We start from the raw sequence: 9,461 nt of genomic DNA, 5'->3' as shown, positions 1-9,461 counted from the left end.
ATTCCTGGGTTCAATTCTTCTTCCCTCCTCAGCCTCCCAAGTAGCTGGTACTACAGGTGTGCGACACCGCACCTAGCTAATTTTTAAATTTTTGGTAGAGACAAGGTCTCGATGTTGCCCGGGCTGGTGTTCAACTCCTGGGCTCAAGCAATCCTCTCGCCTCAGCCTCCCAAAGTGCTGGGATTACACCGCTCCTACCCTGACTGGCTATTGACATCTTTACTTATTGGATAGATGAAAATGTTTTCGTTTGTATTTAAAAGTTTTTGACAGGTTCTCCCATTGCAGGACTCTACAGTGACACGGATCCCTGAGGTTGGGCACACTCATGTGTTCATTGGCCGTTTGTGTTTCTCTGAATTCCTTCCTGGGCTCTGCTGACCGTGCCCTGGAGTTCTGTGCGGTCCCTGCCTGCCAGGGTGGGAAGCTTCCTCCCTCCACCCCTGGTGGCGGCCTCCGACTTGAAGTGGGAGGCCCAGGCTGACTCCTGGCCGCCTCACAGGGCAGTGACCTCAAACCACGGACTCGCCTCTCTGGGGTCCATGTTCAGCAGGCCCCAAACCTCACGTCGGAGTGTTTCTGCTTCGTGGTCACTCCGGTTTCTATGTCTTCTCCCTGGGCACAGGAGCTGCGCACGGCCATCCACGTGCATTCTGCCCAGGACATTGTGGTGTGCAGGAAGTGTTTTCTTATACCTCTACAGTTTAAGAATTTTACTGACTCCACTCCTTTAACATAAGAAAAGCTGTTTTCTAGGTGCTGTGGGAATACCAAATCATTAAAATGTAGTTCATGTTCTAAAGGAGTGTGTAACCTGGGGGGTGCTAAGCGCAATCATTCATTCACTGACTCACCCAGTATCCAGCACACCCTCTGATCCACGCTGTCACTGATTCACCTGGTGTCCTGCGTACCCTAAATGTCCATAGTCCATGCTGTCACTAATTCACCCGGTGTCCAGCACACCCTGAGTGTCCACATTCTAGTCTACACCGTCTCTGACTCACCCAGTGTCCAGCACACTCTGAGTGTCCACGCTCTAGTCTGTGCTAGAGACTCCAGGACAAGTGCTCGGGTCAGGTGTGGACCCCTCTCAAGTGGCTTCATGTCTGGTGGCGGAGACAAGGGCAGAGGAGCACAGCATTGCAGAATAAGAGCCATGACGGCGTTTTGGATGATCATGAAAAATGTACAGTAAAACATAAGCAGCTCAGAACTGTAGCAGTACTGTCCCAAGGCAGTGTGAGTCTGGGTGGCCACCAAGTGCAAGGCCAATGTGGCCGTCGTGGTGCATTCTTGCGGCCACCAGAGGCCTCACAGCCAGCCAGTCAGTGACCCACAGCGCATGGCAGGTGCAGGCTTTGAGGAGGCCCTGGCCGGGCCTGTGGACCGTTGCCCTGATGGTGCCGCCCTCACCCCCCTCCCTGCTGAGCGGCCCGAGGAACGCCATGCCTGAGATCACAGTGGGAGGTGGACGTGGAGACCGTGTGGAATAGGATGGGAACGGCCTTTGTCTTTTGGGGCCTTTGGGACGTAGATGGCCAGGAGCCTTGTGCGCAGTTTGTGTGTTCCTTGATGCCCATCCATGACCCTCTCCATGCTTGGGGCACAGAAAGAAGGGAGACGGTCCCAGGTGGAGGCGAGAGTGGCTGGGACAGGAGGCTGGAGACACGGGTGTTGTCAGCGCTGGTCAGCTGGCCCTGGGGGAGCGTGTGGAGCTGGGGCACCGGCTGCGAGGCTCAAATCCTGGTGTGCGGCTGGCCCTTCCCAGGACTGGTTGGGCAGACACCAGGGCCGAAGATATCTCTCTAAGGGACGCTGCAGCCACAGGGGCAGTCACAGAAGGAGCGCCATGGGGCTGCGGGCATGTTCACACGTCCCCGGCCTCTGCACTGGTGCCGAGTCTCCCGGCTGAAGGAGCCCCTTAGGAAACGAGTCTGCCGTCTAATGGGCGCCCTGCCTCGAACGGCTCGCAGTCGGATTTGTCTGGCTTCTAATTTTAGAAGAAGCAGGCTGAGCTTCACTCCTCGGGGCTGGCTGGAGGCGGTTACCCGGGTGACTAGACGGTATGTCAGCCTGCAGATGCCAGCTGCCCTTAGCAGGAGGCATGGCCCCTCTCGAAGGCAGTGGATCTGGAAGGGCCTCCCTCCGGGACGGGGAGGAGGGCATGCCCAGGGACGGGACCACAGGGATGAAGGGGTGTCTCGTTTCCAAAGCCTCTTCCTCATCCTCTTCTTCCCACAGGGAGTTTGTCTGGACAGGCCTGTGTGCATATCAGGAGGAGGAGACAGGCTTAGGTTTTCTGATGCTTCTGGTCCGTCACTTCAGCCGGTCACAAAGCACTGGGCACCAGACCACTGGAGGAGCTCAGTGCAGGTGCTGGGTGAGAGGTGACCGGGTACAGTGACAGGTGATGGGTACTGTGAGAGATGACTAGGTGCTGTGAGAGGTGACTGGGTGTGGTGACAGACGATGGTTACCGTAAGAGATGACCAGGTCCTTGAGAGGTGATCGAATACGGTGAGAGGTGACTGGGTGCGGTGTCAGGTCGGTGGGTGCCGTGAGAGGTGACCGGGTAGGGTGACCAGGTGGTGGGGACCATGAGAGGCGACCAGGTATGCTGTGACGTGATGGGTGCCGTGGGAGGTGACCGGTACTGGCACTGAGCTCCTAGGAGGGGAGCAGAGGCAGCTGTTCCATCTCCAGCCCACGTCCAGGCCGCCGTGTAAGCAAGACTCTTCTCCCAGAGAACGTCTGTGTTCAGGCCCTGTCCCAGCCGGGCTGGACTTGCGTTTGGGAACTCTCGAATCTGAAGGCTGCTACTGGGCTACTTCTCAGGAACTGCCCGTCCCTTCAGCTGTGGGCCGGGGGATCGCACCCGCCCACGCACAGCAAGTCCAATCAGGTGGACTCATTAACGCGCATTTTTACTCTTCAGGCCCCAGGACTCCAGGAGTGGGCATGCCCTCTCAGGCTGTGTGGGAATCTTCAGGAGGAGAATATCCAGGATAGGACCCCGGCCCTTGGGCTCTTGGCTGCGAAATCTGGTCCCAGGTGTCTTCCCCTGTGACCTCGACCCCCACGCTTGCCTCGGCTCTGCCATCTCCCGCCTCTCTGGAAGGGAGCTCTTCCAGCATTATCTGGAGCTGTCAGCAGCACGCAGGGGTGAGGGGGGCTGTCTCCTTGCCGTGACACTGTCCCCTGCCCGGCCTGTATCCGGATGCCAAGCGAGTGGCCGAAGTCAGCACCCGCGTGTGTCCCGGAGCGAGACTGCCTGGGCTCACGTCCTGCTCCTCTCTCGCTGGGCGACCCTGCACAACCGTGCAACCTCTCTGTGCATCCATTCTCTCGTTTGTCAGCAAGGGCTTGAGAACGCGACCTCCCTCCCCAGGCTGTCGCGAGGACTAAGTGAGCATACACATTTCAGAGGTGGGCTGAGCCCAGGGAAGCCGGCGCAAGTGTGGCGGCGCCTGCGGTGGCTTCAGCCGCGCACCTGCAGGGTTGGTAGGTGGCCCGTGGCGCCAGCACACGGCTGCACTGTCTTCGCACGTCTCGTCACCGTCATCATGTAAAGTCAGCTCTGTCATGCCTGCAGAGCCCCCAAAGGACGCCTCATGGCTGGAGAGCCACGGGAGAGGCGGTCCGTGGCTGACGGGCAGCCACAGACACGTGGGTCCGCAGCTTGCCCTTGACTTTCGAAGCCACGTGTTTGGTAACTTAAAGCTGTCAGAGGTGAGCGTGTGACCTTGCAGGTGAGATGAAAAAGCCGTTCCTGGTAAGTCACATTTTTCATGCAGATTGTGTCACTCTGTCCTATTTTAGGGGACAGCTACTCTTGAAAAGTCACCTTAGAAATGACTTTCGACCTTAGCAGCCCATGTGGAAGTTTCTCACGCTTTTCGTAAGTGTAGAGTTCAGTGGCCTTCAGCGTGTCCACAAGGCCATGCGACCATCACCACTGTCCGATTCCAGAACTCTTCACCCACCCCCCGCTGCCAGCAGCTGCGGGTGGCACGGCTGCTCAGGGCAGGAGCCTGTCAGGTCCTCGGAAGGTTCAACGCCTTGTGACCATGTGACCCCACAGTTCCTCTCCCAGGGGGAATGAAAACGCACCCACACAAAGCCCCTTGCGCAAGTGCTCACCAGACCCCAAGTGGAAAGCACCCACATGCCCATCGGTGGACAGACGGATAAACAGGATGTGGGATGTCCAGGCAGTGGAATATTACTCGGTGATAAAAAGGAAGTACTGAGGCGTGCTGAACACGAATGGAGCTTCTATGAAAGACATCAGTCACAAAAGGCCTCAGGGTGTGCCATGTCTGGACAGGCATAGCCACAGGGCGGCCAGGGGCTGGCTGGAGGGGACCTGAGTGGCTGCTGACAGCTGGGGGCCGGTGACGTGTTCTGGAATCAGACAGTGGTGATGGTCGCACGACCTTGTGAACACGCTGAAGGCCGCTGAACTCTACACTTACGAAAAGCGTGAGAAACATCCACGTGAGAAACATCCACGTGGGCTGCTGCGGTCGAAAGTCACTTCTAAGGTGGCTTTTCAAGAGTAGCTGTCCCCTAAAATAGGACAGAGTGACACAATCCGCATGAAAAGGGTGACTTACCGGGAACGGCTTTTCACCCCAGATCTCTGGATGTGAATTGCATCCCTGCAGCTCAGTTCTTCGAGACTGCTGCCTTCCGTGGCGCAGTTCCCTCGGAACAACTTCTCTACACAGGTCATAGCCCGGTTTCAGGCCGAGCCACCCTGGGCTCCCCGGGGCGAGGATTCACGGCGTCTGTTTGTGGTATCCTTACAAAGAGCCGCTTCACCATCAGCAGATTCGTGTGGGCCTCCCTGACGTCAGAGGGACTCACCACGCGGAGTTCGCCTCACGCTGCAACCAGGCCATGCCCAGGGACGCTCTCCAGCCCCCGAAAAGGAGCCAGCTTGGTGTGTCAGTGTCTCACCGGGACTCAGCGGATGACCCTTCCGGTAGAATCAGCAGTGTGGCTGGATCTCTCCCAGGGCCGCCTCCTACTCACGTGGAAGGAGGGCTCGAAGCACCCAGACCCTGCCTGCCACGGGCTCTGCAAGAACAGGAGAGCCAGGACAGAACCCGGCGTTGACTTTGAAACGTCCCGTGATGCTGCGTGCCTGGCAGGATGGCTCTGCTCAGATACGCGGGAAGCAAGTGTTGGTGAGGGCACAGGGGATCGGAACCTCGTGCGTCCCTGGAAGAGCATGACCCGGGTGCTGCCACCGTAGAAAATGGCGCGGGGGTCTCTCAAAAAGCTAAACACAGAATGGCCACACGGCGACAATCCCACCTCTGGGTCTGTCCTCAAAAGAATTACAAACAGGACCTCAGACAAGTGCTCGTGTGTGAGCGTTCACAGCAGCGGCATGCATGGTAGCCAAAGGCAGGGGTGACCCCAGTGCAGGTGAGCGGATGAACGGAATGTGGCCGTCTGCACAGTGGAGGACCGCTCAGCTCTGAGGAATACTGCAGTCCTGACACGTGCTGCACATGGACGATTGGACCCGATAACATCATGCCACATGGCAAAATAAGGCAGACACGGGAGAACAGACACCGTGAGACGCCACTTCTAGGAGGCATCTAGAGCGGACAGATTCAGAGACAGAAAATGGAGGCTGCGTGGTGGGAAGAATAGGGTGTTTTGGTTTTTGGTTTTTGGTTTTTTGAGCCGGAGTCTCTCTGTTGCCCAGGCTGGAGTACAATAGCACGCTCGCGGCCACCGCAGCCTCAACCTGCTGAGCTCCGGCGATCCTTCCGCCTCAGCCTTTCAGGTAGCTGGAACCACAAGTGTGCACCACCATACCCAGCTAAGTTTTTGATTTACTGTGGAGCTGAGGTCTCACCAAGTTGCCCAGGCTGGTCTTGAACCCCTGGACTCAGGCAATTCTCTCTCCTCTGTCTCCCAAAGTGCTGGGATTACAGGCATGAGCCTTCGCAGGTAGCTTTTTTTTTTTAAGTTTAAAGATGGGTACAATTCAGGGTGAGGTATACAAATGTTCATTATGCAGGTACCCTAGTTGATGAGGTGTGCCCCGGCCCCAGCAGTTTCCCATTACTGACAATCCCTTTCTTATAGTATTATAATTGTTCAATTTCTGCTTATGAGTGAGGGGAGTTTTTAGTGGTTCAGAGCTTCAGCTGGATGTGATATAAACATTCCGGAAGTGGTGGTGGTCCTATAATATCCTGAACGGACTCAGCACCTCGGAACTGGACACTCAAGAATAGTCAAGATGATTGTATGTTCTATATCATTTACCACAGTAAAAAGGGAAATTTTAAACCCCATGAAGAGCCGCCTTTTCTGTCCCCGTGGTGTCTGCTGCTTTCTTTGTCTCCTACCTCCTTGGGAACTGGCACCGGCACTGCATCCTGGCGCTGCCCAGGGGACAAGTCCGAGCTCCTCAGTCCAGCACAGAGACACAGAGGGGTCCAGCTGCTGCCCACCCTGGTCCCAGCCGGCGGAAGACTTGCCCAGATTTTGGAGTCAGCCCAGCACGCAGCCAGGTCTTGGAGGGCAGTGTGTACACATGGCAGCTCTTGGAAATGTTTCCAGCACACTACGTCCTGCCTCCTCCACCGAGTGTCGTGAGGTGCAGGGGCTGCCACCCTTGCCTTCCTCAGTCACCTGCTTCTTGTGCCTGTGGAAGGAATGCCGGGCTGTGCCCAGCCACGCCCTCTCTGGCCACGAGTGCCATGCCCGTGGAACTCGGCTCCTCCAAGGCAGGGGAGAGAAAGAGGCCAGGGCTCCCCAGCTTCCCTTCATGGGCACGGCCTTCCCAGTGTTGCCAGGTGGTCCAGACCCTGATGCCGCTTGCAGCTGGCATCGTGCAGTGGACCATGACCTTGAAGCAGTGCCGCGGTCTTGCTTTTCCTGGCATGAGGGCATAAGTAACTCTCAGAGCATGGGCGCCCCGGCGTCCGGGTGGACATGAGGGAGCGAGCGTTGCACCATTTCCGCGTCTGTTCCCCTGGGCCTCGGGATGCAGGGACTGATGGCCGTCGCTCCCGCAAGCCCATGTCTGCGTTTAACTGGTGCTGTGACCACCCTTCACACTCAAGCCACTGTCATGAGAACCGAGCCCAGTGGCGCCAAAGAGAGTGCCTGTCCTTGCTGCCTCCGTGGCGCCTCATGACTCCCGCTGGGGGCTGCGTCACGCAACTTCTCACCTGCAGACATGAGGGCAGGAGCTGCGGCCTCGGCCTGTCCTCGTCACGCTCCGCCTCTGCCTCCCTGGCTGCCGGCGGTCCTTGCCTTTGCACTGAGTCTTGAGAATTGAGAATGCTCGGGCCAGAACAGCACCCCAGGGCGCTACACTGGGAGAGGCCAAGGCCTGCCTTCCGCATGCTGCCGAAAGAACCATCATTCCCGTGTTACTCATGTGGGTGACCCTCTCCTGGACAGGCGCCCTCAAGGCAACGTGCAGTCTCGTGGCAAGGGTGGACCAGCCGTGTGGCCCAGCATGGAGCGTGTCCCGCGCCCTCCTGTGGACTGTACAGCTTCGTCCAGGATGGGACAGGTTGAGCGTACCTGCACAGTGCTGTTGATGTTAGTTTGTCGCAGAAGGGGAATGGTTTTCAATTAAATGTTGACAGCCCTCTCAGATCTTTTCATCAGCGTTTCATCTCATAACCTGGCATGACGACACGGGCGCTCCGTGCACACAGCCCCTTGGGCGGGCCGCTTACAAAGCCTCCAAAGCTTCACACGGTAGCGAAGCCGTTGCTACCGCGTGATACTGCACTGATATCCCGAAATACAAGCCGCCGTGTTCTCTTTGCGGATCGGATATTGGTTTCCGTGGTTTAGGGACCTGGTGCGGAGACAGCTGACGAATCGCTGAGGACACTGCCCCCCCCTTTTTTCTCCCTTCCTGTCTATGTGGAAAAATCTGCACATGAATGGCAGGTCCAGGAACGCCTGGGGGTGTTCTTACCCTGCACAAAACCCAGGTCAGATCTGGCCTTGGGAGTAAAGTGTGCTCTCCCGAGGGAAAGAGGCCATGCACTTGGTCCAGCTGGAGCGTGGCTCTCGGGGGCCCGGCGGGCGCCCACGCCCTTTGCACGGGAACAGAAGGAGCACGTCCTCACGGATCTCAGGGGTTGGAGGGGATTTGGGTGCCAGGGCCCTGCACTGGGTCACAGTCAGCACTGCCCTGAGGGCACAGGCCAGAACGCTCCAAAAGACATCACGGTTCAAGGCACAGCCAGGAGCACATCCTTGAGGCAGGCAGTCCCAGGGACGTGTCCTATCCACCAGGCCCAGCGCCTTCCAGCAGCTTCCAACCAAAGGTTCGTCAACAGGCAGGTCCTCCCTTCAAAGACTGTCCTAGCCCTCAAAGCACCACTGTTGGATAGTTACCGTGAGGTCGGTGCCACACCCACTGAAAAACAGTGACAAGCATCCAGTTCAGTGACATTAGTGTGTTGACACTGTAGCAAAGCTGTTGCCACCATCTCCAGGGCCTTCTTGTCATCCCAAGTGGAGACCGTGCCCAGGAGACCCTCACTCCCAGCCCCGGGTCCTGGCAGCCCCGCCCACACCTGTCTATGAACTTGACCGTTCTCACTGCGTCACGGGTGGAAGTCCAAGCCTGTTGTAACACTTAAGGGAAGTATTCAGTCTGATCACTGTCTCCTGAATTTTTTTGCAGAAGGAAAAGATGGTTTTGAGCAGATGGTCACGTTTCCTTGGTTTGGCATCATGCAAGTGTATGGCAGATGCCTCTGGCACGTTCTAGAACCGCAGCCCCTTAGGAGCGCGAACAGAACAGACCTGCACATCCCAGCAGACGTGCCACCGGCGGGGGGCGGGGTAACAGCCGCCAGCCGCAGGTGCCATTGACGTTTGCTACGCATTTGACTCTGCGTTTTTCTCATTTGATTCTCTTGTGTCCGGGAGGTATTTTACTAGTTCCGTTCTGATGACAACAACTGTGGCTCAGATGTGTGAACTGTCCAAGGTGGCCGAGCCTGTCGGACTCCAGCGCCACTTCTGTTTGTAAACCCCAGGCTCTCCGCCGCGCACTGCAAGCAGTTAACACCCTCTGGAGGCCAAGGTCACAGCCTGGCCCAGGAAGGGGGGCTTCTCCAGCGGCCCCAGGGACTCGTGCCCTGCCTTCCTCGCTGGGAAGCTCGAAACTCTTGACCTGGCACTGATGCCCCACAGCCAGCCGCTGGGGTCCCCGTGAAATCGGGGAGTGACATGATACCCCACCCAGGGTCCCAGTCCATCCAGATTAGAGTCTAGCCCAGCACTGTCCAGTAGAAATACATGAGCCACCAATCGGAGCCATGTATGTCATTTTAAATATTCCAACGACCGCATCGTTTTTTTTGGTTTTTTTTTGAGTTGGAGTCTCACTCTGTCGCCCAGACTGGAGTGTGGTGGCCGCTCCTGGCCACCGCACCCTCAACCTGCTG

The sequence above is a fragment of the Carlito syrichta genome, unplaced genomic scaffold (genome assembly GCF_000164805.1).
Source record: "Carlito syrichta isolate Samal-C Ts95f unplaced genomic scaffold, Tarsius_syrichta-2.0.1 Scaffold311267, whole genome shotgun sequence".
In the NCBI taxonomy this organism is placed as follows: domain Eukaryota; kingdom Metazoa; phylum Chordata; class Mammalia; order Primates; family Tarsiidae; genus Carlito; species Carlito syrichta.
This window is presented reverse-complemented; position numbering follows the sequence as displayed.